General features: G+C 37.9%; 1 protein-coding gene across 6 annotated transcripts in view; it reads left to right on the forward strand.

Moving 5' to 3' along the window:
• Positions 1 to 2,035: 2,035 nt before the first annotated feature.
• The window catches only part of LOC122830710 (neurocalcin-delta A), a 65,316-nt gene continuing 54,150 nt past the window's right edge, over positions 2,036 to 13,201 (forward strand). For 3 of the 6 annotated variants that reach the window (XM_044116296.1, XM_044116297.1, XM_044116298.1), the window contains exons 1-2: positions 2,036 to 2,154; positions 5,429 to 5,542. The gene's annotated coding sequence lies outside the window, so the exon portion shown is untranslated. The remainder of the gene's footprint in view (positions 2,155 to 5,428; positions 5,543 to 13,201) is intronic. The other 3 variants (XM_044116291.1, XM_044116293.1, XM_044116295.1) reach the window with 3 other exon arrangements.

The raw sequence follows: 13,201 nt of genomic DNA on the forward strand, positions 1-13,201 counted from the left end.
TGTTGATTACCTCTCTGCTCATTAAAGCGGGAGCAGATCTATAGAGCAATCTGGCTGATGTATGCGGACATGGGGGAGACACATCACTGTGGCTAGGACACCATGAAGACTTATTATTTGTTAAAATCAGAGAAAAATGTAGAAGAAAAACCTTTTCTGGAAAACGTGGGAAAGGTTCAGATTGTGAGTGTTTTGCTGATGTGTATGCCATTTTGGATCATAAAATTTTGCATGCTTGATGTAAATGAATGGAAATAAATTTCTACAAACTTTTGGATTTAGATATAGCATGTAGCAACAGTCTTAATATGTAATCTACACAAAATGATTTAAAAAGTCTGTTTTGGTGAAGCCTTTTGTTTTGGCATGCAACTCTTTTGACAATTGTACTCAAGAAGACAACCTCTGAAACAACCACAGTTAAAATGTCCAGGTGACAAATCATATCTCCCTTCTCCCCTTCCTGAAAGAAATGTCAATGGCAACATAGCAGCTTAGAAAAGCCTCATATTATTCTGTTTAGAGAATAATATGACCTTAATATTAAACCCATGCAGATCTATTCATTGTCTTCTGCGTACTGCAAAGCTGCTAAAAACAAGGTAATGAGGAAACCAAGGTTTTGAGACAAAATTAAAAATCAAATCTTCAGTATTCTTCATTTTTGGTGATTAGATTTAAGAGGGAGAAGTTGAGATCGTACGTGATACTCCATCGCCACCTGGTGGAGTTGGAAAAGCAGACAAGCGTGTAAAAAACTAAGACAGCTCTAGAATAGAAAAGAAAAACAAGTCAGCGTCTGTTATACAGATCTCAATAAAACCAAGAGATCCAATTTCTCCTGATGCCAAAACAATCTTTTAAAAGTTGTCATGTACAACCAGCCTATGTTTTCCTGTCATAAAACTGAAGAGGCCTGTTGGCTAAAGAGATTTTAAACTGATTCCTGTCAGCAGCTACGCTCAGGTTTGACACTTATCCAAATAAGACGCTCCAGAAATAAACCTCAATTAACACTTTATATGAAGTATTTATAGTCTGAGGAACAGATCAAGACTGAACTGGGCTTTATGATACTGAATTAGTATGTATGTTTTGGGTTATGTCAAATTGATTTGATTACGGTACACACTTACTAGCCACTTGTTAGGCACAATACCATGTTGGACCCCCATTTGCTTTTAGAATCTACTCACGCTTTTCTAAATCAGCTTTCCCATCCAATTTGAGAGTTTACCTCATAAAGAGGCAGATGAGTGTACGTATCAGTAGAAAACACTGTAAAGCAGAACTGTTTGTCCTCTTACCTACACGTAGGTGATATTTGTTGTGAGTTAGTGCTTTATGAATAAACCGATCTTGAACTGAGTTGAACAGAATTGAAGTGAATTCAATGACACAAAGAAGCCGTCTGGTTGTAAAATATTGATTATTGAGAAGCTCAAAACAGTTTGTTCAGAAAAATTATTGTCAAACTGAAAATAAACTAAAAAGAAATGCATTGCTTTCATTTGATGCTGAAGACATTTAATGAAGGTTATTTGGTCACTAACTGAGCCAACTATACCTGGTTACCTTTACATAATTCTTTGCCTATTGAAACACACTTTAAGCAAATTGCATTTCTCTACCCTTTTTGCTGTAAACATTGAAGCTTTCAAGAAAAATTTCATTTTCTTATTAAGAGTAATATTTCAAATTATTCACAAATAAAATTTATAGTTTTAGTTATCGTCTATATCTCAATCGTCCACTAGATGGAAATCGAGTATAACTATAGAAACAATACGGCAAAGAGAAAGTAAGAACAAAACCCGAGGAGGTCTCACTCTGTTATTTTTCTGAATGCCAGAAATTATACATGGTTGTAACTTATACATATTATATATAAAAGAGTAGCATTGAAAAGGAACGCATAAAACTATGGTTGTACTTTCAGCTCGGCAAGAGCCCAAATAATTTAAACGGACGCAACCGCTCGGACCGGAAGAGGAACCCGTTTTTCCTCACAAGCAGATCATCCTCTGTACAATGTGTTGGCTCTATCTAACTCCAAAAACACTGACACTTGTGGACACATGTGTAGCCTCGTTTCAGTCTGCAGAAGTGCCGAGCCAGCGGTGGAAGAAGAGGGGCACATTTGTTTTCCAAGGGGTAAGTCACCTGTCCGAGAATAGACGTGTTTCTGTTTCTCAATATTAATATATCAAAAAGCAAAATGAAGTAAATGAGTTCTCCTCACTTCATTGAAGAAAAACACAGCTTAGGACCCTGACATTTGTCATAGATAGTTTCCATTACATTGTTTTTGATGCAGCATGTACGGTGCAACAAAGTTATTAACGCTCCTTATGAACGACATTCATAAAACCATTAACACATTAGCTTGCTAAGCTAATTGGAGTTCTCTGGTTAGAAATTTTGTCTACGACCGACTGGATGCTGGAGACTTGATGGTACCCTCGATATTGTGCCGCTGTTCTTACACAGACCCTGCTGCATTTGTCAACATGTAGCTGTGCTATTGGTGTTGTGTTCACGGGTAGCATAAGCACACAGCATGGATTTACAACCCTGTTCTGTAAGATCGAAAGTTCAGAACAGCTTTGTCGCAGTGTAGAGTTCATGGAAATGCTCACAATGTTGATATATCAAAGCAAAGACACTTCTACTTATGTTCTTATGTTTTCTATTTCTGGAACGACTGTTCTGGTTGCATAGAGCCTTTTAGTTTGCTTTAGATTAAGTCTTCAAACATCGAACATTATCCCATGTTCAATGTACATAATCCAAAAAGTTCCCGTAGTAGAAATGACTTTTCAGAATCTGAGAATTAGATGCAAAGAATATACAATATGTAAGTAAGTATTCTTTATTCTGTACTTTATATACTTCACATTCTGTAATACCTTCAGCAAGTACTAATTTTTGATGTACGAAGAACGTTTCCATATCTTGTGCTTGTGACAAGCAGTCATGTTTTTATGTCCCCCAGTCAATGGACTATGAATGGTGTTTTGTGATGCTAGTAGCACCACCCTAACTGTGCCGTACTATTGTCCTGTGGACCTCCAACTGAGAGGGCCCAAAATAGCGTTCTGCGCTGACTTCCCGCTCAGTAGAAATTAAGAATTAGTCTTTTTTTGGTGATATGGATTGAGTTATTGCAATGTGAATGGCCGATTTGATATTTCTGTTGCAATCGGACAGGTGGATCTAACAAAATGGCTAGCGCCCATTTGCTCCAATTATTGCATTTTGCAGACATTCATTTATGCCCAGCTCTCTTTATGCCCAGTATTACCCAACACAATTTTGATAATGCTGAGGTCTGGACTTTGACTGAGCCATTGTAACATCTTGACCCTGGGGCTCTGTTTGCAAAACAAGCCCAAATACCAACTCTCTAACACCATGCTGAACAGTTGTTAAGGGGAGTTTCTGCAGAAACATGTCGCTGTGGATTAAGGACAAAAACCTTTACCTTAGTCCCATCTGTTCAAAATATATTCTCCAGAAGTCCTGGGAATCATTCAGATGCAGCTTTGCAAATCAAAGTCGTGCTGCAGAGCAGACTTTTTCCTGGGAACTCTTGGATACAAGCCAGACTTGTTTTGTAGTGTCTTCTGTGGAGTTTAACATTTACAAGGCTAAGTGAGGCCCACAGAACCTGGGATTGAGTTTAGAGATTTTTTTTATTTTATTTTTTTTACAGATTCTTTGAGCTTTTCTCTCTCTCTCTGAAGTTGAGATGAATTTACTGGGATCTCCACTAACGGAAAGATTGGTTGGCTGTGTTATTTTTTTTGTTTTTCAGTTTTTATACACGTAGAAGGAAAGTGCTGAAAACATAGAGATGTTAAGGTATGTTTGATAAAACGTCCTCATCGTATTAGTTTGTCCACCAGAGAGCACTGACAGGACAGCTTCATAAGTGTCCCACTCACTGTGCAACTTTAGCATTTTTCAGCTAAAAAAAAAAAAAAAGAGAGATAGCACTTAAGAAAATCTTACTCAATCAAGTAATTTTTAAATTCTGAGAACAGTAATCATAGGCTGGCTTAAAAATGAAGTTTTGTGCCGATTTACATAGAGACAAATATCCAATATTTATTGGAGCATTACAATGAAATATCACTCAATGTGTACATTTTAAATCTACAGCTGAATGACTCCAAAGTCTGTCTATGTTTAATATAATTCGAAAATAGTTAAATTTGCAACATCTTGTAAAAATGTACAAGATGTCCATCCGTTTGTCCACTGACCTTTGTTTGCTAATTAAATAATTATACATGGTTATCAGAAATTCTTCCAAATAATGATCTGAAGTGTGTGGCGTTTTTTTTTTTTTTTTTTTTTTTTAACCTTTCTGTGTTAATACTCCATAGAACCACCGTTTAGTGTAAGTGCTACATTGTTGTGATGTTTCTCTGTCAGATTTGAATATATACAGAATGTCACATTGACACATTAAAATGGTTCAACTTGTGAGGAGTATTCAATGGGGTCATTCTAAGTAAGGTTGCATCGATTCCAGTTTTTTCGCCGATTACCAATCATTAGAAAACTCTACTTCCTGATTCTGATGTTAGCCAATAACATTAGTTTGTTTGTTTTTTTTGTCTGAAAAATTGCAAAATTGGCAGAAATGAGTGACTATTGTTAACTGCACATTCACAGACGTCATCTGGTGGGTGGGTCTGTCTCACAACAGAGCAAAAAAGAGGACAGTGGCTGATTTTTAGACCTTTGTAGAGTTGGATATGATTGGTGGATAAGGTGGGTTTCTAAAAATCATACGATACCCAATCTTCCAAACTCATAAGAAAGTTGACCTGCTTTAACCTCAGACTGAGAAAAAATGTTGTGTGTTTTTATTTGGTGTTTGTAAACTTTGATTTCAACTGTAAATAACAGAAATTAAGTGTAGATTTAGTGTAGATTTGCGTAGCAGCTTGTGTAACTTGTTTCCCTTAAGATGTGAAACAAGCTGCACATCAACAGACTGTTGCAAACAGACTTAATTAGTTATCAACGATCAACAGCTCTTATTAATATCATAAGGGCCAGTTTGTCTTCATGATAACTCTACAGCTGAGACATTGTATTCAGTACCATAAATTTTACTGTTGATGAATACCAATTCTTCCATAATTCTGATGATTAATTGATTTTTGTTTTTAACTCATGAAGTTTACCATAACATAAACAAAACCCAGTCAGATCTGAGCAGTTTTAACTTTCATAAAATGTCTAGATGGCATGAAGATAGAATGCGCGTGATAATAATGGTTTTGTATTATTTGCATCATTATTTGCATGCTGTCCTTGGGTCACATGTAAGTGAGGAGACATAGAGAACAATTCTACTTGTAAATTGATCCATTGCTATTTAGAATGTTTTCATAGATTTATTTTGTCTCAGGTGTGGTCAGCGTTCGTAGACAGTTGTTGACGGTGAAGGAAGGACTTCCAGAAAGGGTTCTCCTGCAGCCTGGAAGCGCAGACTTATTCAGCACATGTCCACACATGTCAGCTGGTAAGCAACAGAACCACAGCAGTGGATCTCAGGATGAGAATTATGCCAAACCTCTTGTGACTAGCTTAACGGCACATACATGAGGGTGATTGACAGCACTAAGACCCTCCTGCTGGCTCTGATTGGTTGTTTATGACAGGGAGTGGTGCATTTCTTCAGAGAGCTGTAGGACCACAGAAAGGAGGCAGAGGAGTTTGATCTTTTGCACGGATTATCTACCTCATATTCTACAGTCAGGATATAGATGGTTTTAAAAAGATATTTTTATTAGTTTCTTATACAGCATGAAACGTGTAAAAATCTCTGACACCACTGTCATCAAGTTCCCACACACAGCTCGACACTCCACCAATTTTTTTTGTCTGAAAGAAAGTTGCTGAGTTGGTAACAGTGTAGTGATTGTTGTTAACTACAAATGTGCAGACCTGACCTGGTGGTCTGTCAGTCAGCCAAACCTCTCACAGCAGAGCAGAAGAGGACAGTGGTTGATGGTTAGACCTTTCCTGAGGTATATAAGATCAGTGGATACAATCGGCTTCACATGTAACTATCGACCAATCACCAATCTCCCAAAATTAAGCAAATCGGCACCAATAATGCGGCTGGCCAATAAATCTGTGCATCCCTAGGTGAAACTAACAATATATTTTTGAGATACAGAACAAAATGTTTGAAATCTACAATCTGAGTCTGAGAAAATTGAAGTTCACTCAGACTGAATTCCACATTTATGTGGTTTTATTTAAAAATCTCATCTTGATAACAGTGTGTGAGTCATCCTGGACATATCGCACTGTCACTGAAACCAATAATAAACAGTCATTAGCTTTTCTTACCAATAACACAGAGCCTTAGAGAGGCATAAGCTTGTCTCAACCCCGGTATAAAACATGGACCTTAAGTTACAGAACTAAACCTGCACTGCAGCAAAATTGAACCACTCAATCTTTTCTGCAATGTGCCTAGAAGTTGGTCTGTTTGTTTTATTCTAAATCTCATATTCCTTATCTCACACAGCCTTAGTGTGGGAAACGCTTTCAACATTTGTCTTCCAGTTTTCCCAGGATGGATAGCCTGGATTGTTTGCATTCTTCATTGAAACCAAGGATGCAGCTATGCTGCAGTCCTCTGCTCCCACAAGAATATTTGACGCAGACGCAGATTACAGATTTTTTAAATTTATTATTTGTCATGGCAGTATTTGTTGGCGTGCTCCTTTTTAACGTTAACGTCACAGGATGAAAGAATGTGGGCGGAACAAGAAGCAAAGAAATCCAAGAATAAAATCTGAAATTTGAAGACAATCCTGAAACTGTTCTTCCAACTTTTTGTGTGATCAAACTTCGTTATAGATCCTTGTAGAGTCACAGAGCTGTCAAATAACACCTTCATCCTGTGGTTCAGAGAGCTGTGCAGTTGTTGTCTTGTGGCTCTGTTCTGCTTCACACCCCTGTGGGTTTGTGGCTTGGATCAAACGCGATCATCATTTGCCAGCCTGTTGTTTCCCATGGATAAAATGATGAGAGCTTCACTCTAGAAACAAGCTGTGCTACCCTCAGCTTCGCTTAAAAGACCTTGCATGCCACACCCTGCAGCCTTTACATTAACAGAGGGGTGCATTTATAATCTCTTCATGAGATTTACAATATTATAGTTTAATACAGAGTGCAGACACAGTTCAATTAAAAAGTATTTGCGTCCACACAGATTCCATTTTAACTGTATTAAAATGTTAATAAATTATTTCATTTATTAAGAGCAAGTGTGATTCAAACCAGTCTCCAAATATTGCTCCCCCCTCAATTGTTAAATAATGAATTAACTGTAATTAGACACATTTTCTTTATTTAATTTTGCTTGTCACCAACATGCTTCACCGCCTAACCAGCAAAGTTAAGAAGTTATTACAACAGAACCTGTCTGACAACCCGAAGTAGTCTAAAAGATCTCCAAAAGCACTTGAGTTGCTCGGCAGAAACAAAAATCTCCTTCGGCACCATTAAATATAACAGTTATAGCAACAGTGAACAACACTTAACCATAAACATTAACCCAGGAGCGCACGGTGACCGTTCTTATCAGCGCTGCATGAAGCCACGTGTTGAAAACCAGCCGTGATCCTTCACTCCCTGCTCTCATACCTCCACCCCTTTCTGTTATTGTATTTATCCACCAATTAAATAAGCATCATTTTAAATGAATTAAAGGTAATAGTAGCTGTTGCAGTGTGTGCAGAACATTATAAGCAAGCAAAGTTGTAAAAACACAGAACTGCTCTCACTAACAGAGTCTCGATTCCGATGTTTCAGAGTGAAGAACCTTTCAAAAATATCAGGTTGTTTGTGAGTGTCACATTATTGTGGAAGTAAAGGATAGTAATACATACAACATGTTAAATTATGGTTTCTTTCAGCTAGAAGAATAATTATTCTTTTTAGTGTTACAGCTAATAGGTGCAGTTAGTCAGCGTGGGGCGCCCGTGCGGGAAGGCCCAGATCTGTGTGCCAGTGGCAGGCTTTGTGTTATAATCCGTTTCTAAAAGCAATAAAAATTCTGAAGCTTTCCCAATGAGAAACTGAAAAATATCTTTGCATACATAAATGCCTCCAGTTATATAACTCGTCCCGGAGTTTTCTTTCAACTGATATCTTTCTGGTGAACGTTGTCATATCAGAAGTATGGATGTACTCCTGCTGACTTCAAGACGTCCAATTAGTCTTATGTCCTGCTGTTCTCTCTCTACATTCTCCATCTGCGTGTTGTAATCTGGAGAAGTTCCCTTTCCTTCTCTTCAAGCATTTACCCAAACTGCAAAAGTTATCTGCTGCGGCCGTGGACCAAGTGCAGGACAGGTACACTGACCTGTGCTGGTGTCAGTTTACAAAAATGTTAAGTCACAACGTTTCTCTTTCAAACTTTAATCTCTGCCAAAAATGAAGCTGTGTGAATGGCCAATAAAGTCAGGTATGTTCATTATCTGTGGGTTTCCGCCATCCCTTAAAAGAGCTCCAATTTACTCTGTTACGAAGCTAAATTCAAATATAAATATTACCATTTTAAAACCTCCGGAAGCACAGGGTGTTTTCATGACTTCAACAAAATGAGAAATCACTATCAGAAATTGGTGGATTTTATTTATTTTTCTTTCCTTCCATTTCTGCTCTGGCAACTTGTTCCTACTTTTCTCATGACGTGTCCAGAAACAGATGAGAATCAATGTTAAAGGAAAATATTTCATTGCAATAGTAGTTAAATATTGATGGGATTGGTCACGATTGACCCATATTTTCTTGATTTTTTTTCCTCCTCACAATGTCCCTACAACTATTTGGGAACTTTTGCATCATAGTCACTGTGTGTCTTTTTACCAGATGTAAAAAAAAATCAAATTAAGCCAGAAATCAGGCTCGTTTAAGGTCACTTAGAATTACCAAAATGTATTTCTATTTTCTAAATGCCACAAAAATGAGAAAATATATAGTTAGACGTAATTATGATTCTGTTTCAGAGCTTGACCATTTTGTATTATGTGTCTAAATGTAATGAGCTATCTTACAACATAACTATCTACTGGTTTGGTGCAGAGACTTTGGACCAACATCAACATTGTCCAACATCAGTGTCTGGCCTCAAAAATGCGCTTCTTGAAGAACGGTCAAAAGGTCCTATAAACACAGCTTCAACAGAAGAGTTGAAACTGCTATAACTTCACAGAGTGGGTTAGCATTACATTAAGTCATGTGGATTAAAAATTGTATGTCATTGAAGTCCCTTTATCACCTCAACACCATTCACAAACTGTGTTTGTACAGAAACTGACATCCAGGCAAGTTCAACCTGAGGTCAGACACAAACACTCAAAAGCTGCTTAGCACATTACAGGCCTTGGTGAGCAGAAGGTCATGAAAGTTACATCAGCTGAAGTATGGTTGGCTGGAGACTGCTGCTTCTCTTAAAAACAAACTAACATCCCAGCTTATGACTGCCATGTTGCATCAGATAAAAAAATTATAAAATAAAACATTTGGGCCGCCAAAGTGGAAATGTTGAGCTTGAGAGAACGATATAGCACAAACACATCCTCCCGGCTGTGAAGCACGGTGGTTTCCAAAAACAGTCAAGGTGTTGCAGTGACCACATTGAAGCTAAAAGAAGAATGAGGAAGAGTTGATCAGGAAAGCTGTACAGAGATAAAGACATACACAACACTTGGTCAAGGTGTTGCATGATGTAGATACACTTGAAAACATATATACTCATATATACTACAAAAAAAGACTCACATCTTTCTATATAATACTCTCTGGAGTTAAATCAGACTAAACTTCTCTCGGTTTAATCTGAAATAGTCCCATTTCCCCATCTGAGATCAGAAAATGCTAAAGAACATGCTGTGACTAATGCATCGCTCAACTGTCCCCTCTCCCTGACGCCTTTCATCGACAACCAGAAGCAAACAGATCATCAGACCAGATGATAAAATTTAACATTCCCTTTGCTAAGTTCACGACCTAAATAATTTGTCTCAAAAAAATGACTTGACATTTGCACTTGTAATTTAGATCTTCTTTTCATTTCATGCATTTTATCTCAAGATGTTTTTTAAGAGTAAATTTCAACTTATAGAAGTATTTTAAACACTTGTTCACTAAGTTACCTGTGTTCTGCTTCAGTTACAGAACTTTATGTTTACTGGGCTGTTAATGAAATATTGTACTAGTCCATGTTGTCTTATTGGACAGTGATTTAAAAACTACGAGATTGAAAATGTGGGTCCACTTGAGAAAAAAACTTTGGTGCACCAGTGCAACCAGTGCAAAGGAACTGGAACACCATCACAACTGTGAAGTAGCATCATCTTGTGGAACTGGTGCACTTCATCAAATAATGGTCAGTGGACATGCAGCTAATGTCACACTTGTGCAGGAAAAGTGAAGGGTTTCTTATCAGGCTTCACCGTATGCAAATGAAAGGAAAAATTGTTTTTTTGTTGTTTTTGAAAAGCTCATACGAAGTTTATAATTATTTTATCATTGGCTGGCCCGTGTGAAGTAATGTGCGTAAAAATACACTTTCAGATTGCAGATGACTGCTAGCTGACTCCTGGGTTTGTGATTGGTCTCATGCCATTCTCTGACCCGTGAAAAGTCGTGCCAATCCACTGTCAATCTGTCATATGTTAGATCATAGATGACTTTAAACATGACAACAGATTGGAGTTCAAAGGCTGCATTGTGTAGGATTTTCTGATTTTCAATACAGTCCTTACCACTAACTGGTTCGGACTCTGGTAGAGTTCTTCTCCAATCTGTTCTTTTCATTATAGTCAAAGTATTTAAGGTACTCCAGAACTCGCTCAGACATTAATCAACCTTGTCATATTTTTTTGTTATAAACTGGAGAGAACTTGAAGCCATTTATTGAGAACATGTGTTTGTCTTTATGATGCGGCACTGTACATTGTAATAGCGTTGGCACACGCAATCTCAACAACTTTTTTTTTTTTGGACCGCAGACTTGTCGTTTCCTAATCACTCTGCTGTGTGTAGGCGGCACAAATGTGACTCTTCTTTGGATCCATATGGTTTAGGTCTGAAGAGTTTACAGTTACACTCTGAGGGCTTTTTCATCATATTTACTTCGAGAAATCATCTTTGATTTAGCACTTCATCTTTTACTTCACCCATCTGTCTGGATGCTTGAAAAACAACATTGCTCACTGGCTCTTCAAAATGTCAGCTGTACTCACCAGCTGGCTTTAATAACTCAGGTCAGCGTGTATATTTCTGTTTATGTCAGCCTTACCATTCTTCCGTAACATTAGATCAAAATACAGAATTCGACTGTCAGTGTCAAACAACATGAGCTCCACATTATGTTTCCATCCATGTTTTATTCAGTAAAGTGTTGGGTACCATTTACTTTAATTAACACTTAGTTAACAGTTAAAAGGTACTACTTCTACAGTAAAAATAACCCACAAAAGTACTTGTTGTACTTGGTTTTGTGACTACTGAAGCTGCATTCAGGAGAATACAGTGCGAGTGTTTCCTCACAAATTGTATTATTTAGATTTTTTTTTAGTCTGCAGTTTAATTTTTCTGACATGTAGCAAACATAAACCAATTTTAAGCTAGTTTTGCAAGTCAAACCAGTCCTTTTGCGACCAGAGATCCATACAATTCAAAGGCCTAAACATGACACAAAGAAATCGCCTGTCGATTTCTGGATTCACAGCCGATTTAATTAAGTAAAATGTTGCATTAGGAAAGTGACAATTTACATTTGAACCGGTGCGTTTTCTTAAACCTGACAAGCTTCTAAAAATTTATCAACTGTAACCATGACAACCACCCATTTTGATTATGTTTGTCCATCAAAGAAAATATGATGCTGAAATCACCAGAATCACAATAATTGCACAAAAAAGAAAACTACTTACTTATACATTTTAATGAAAAAAGGGGAACCAAGCTTCAAAACAACTTGTCCAACAACTGAATCCATACTTTGTACTACTTCTCCTTCAACTTGCCTTTGTTATCACTGTTACTGGTGTATTAAAACAAAAAGCCTTGCTTAGCCTGGTGGGGGAGCATTTTTATTAGTAAAAAGCTAAATTTGAAAACGTTGTATCCTTTCCCATTACACACTACTTTGTGTCACATAAACTCATTCCAAAAATACCTAGAATTTAATGGCTATAACCCAACCAAAACCAGAAAAAGTTCAGCGTGCAGCAAAGGAGACGTAGGATGTGAAAATCTTGAAATGACAGTTTTTGTTAGAGGGACTGTAATGAGTAGGATCCAAACCACAACAGCCACGAGTGAGGGAGCAACAGAGAGTGATGGGTGGGTGGAGGGGCTACATGTGAGAGGTAACCACGGCAAACATAGACGGCAACACGTTGCGGCTTCAGCCCAGTTTACTGGAGCAGATGAGCGAATGAGCAAGCAAGCACGTGTCGTCCAGACACCCACTCTGCCTGGGCCGGCGTCCAAGGAGATTATAAAGACATTGTTACGTCTTTCTCTGTTCGCCTCTCAGTGCATTATGTTGTTTTTAACACCGTTTTAAGATGCATCCAAGGCTGTGTTTTGTTTTTTTTTTTTTTTCCCGAGCTTTTGAAAAGGGATCCATCCCACTCACCATTACTATACAGCAACCAGACTCACGTCGTCGCTTCAGAAGAGCAGTGACGGCTTATTCTAATGTGCCCACCAAAACTGATGGTGATATTTCGTAAAACAGACAGGTCACTTAACTGATGGTGGCAGAGCTCACATTGCACCGGTCAGACTTTGTTCAAAACATCGTTAGGGAATGTTTGAGGGATTTGATGTGTGAGTTAGGTCCTTTGACACAGCGGCGTGAAGAATGTGTCTGAAACAATGTCCCTAAGGGAAGAATCTCCCCTGTGTGACAGCTGCACAGGCTAGCAGAAGGAATTTGCTTAGTGGCCAGCAATTTGTTCTTCATTTTCATAAAATGTACCAGTCATATATGCCTAATTTTCATGTCTGGTGTCATGTTTCCACACAGCAGCCCTAAATGATCCGTGACTTTCATGCTACAGAAATAGGCAGGAAAAGAAAGTGACAATATTCAAGAGAAAATACCCAGAAAAGAGGAGCACAATCAACATCTACTAGTTTG

Source organism: Gambusia affinis, linkage group LG05 (genome assembly GCF_019740435.1).
Source record: "Gambusia affinis linkage group LG05, SWU_Gaff_1.0, whole genome shotgun sequence".
Lineage (NCBI taxonomy): Eukaryota > Metazoa > Chordata > Actinopteri > Cyprinodontiformes > Poeciliidae > Gambusia > Gambusia affinis.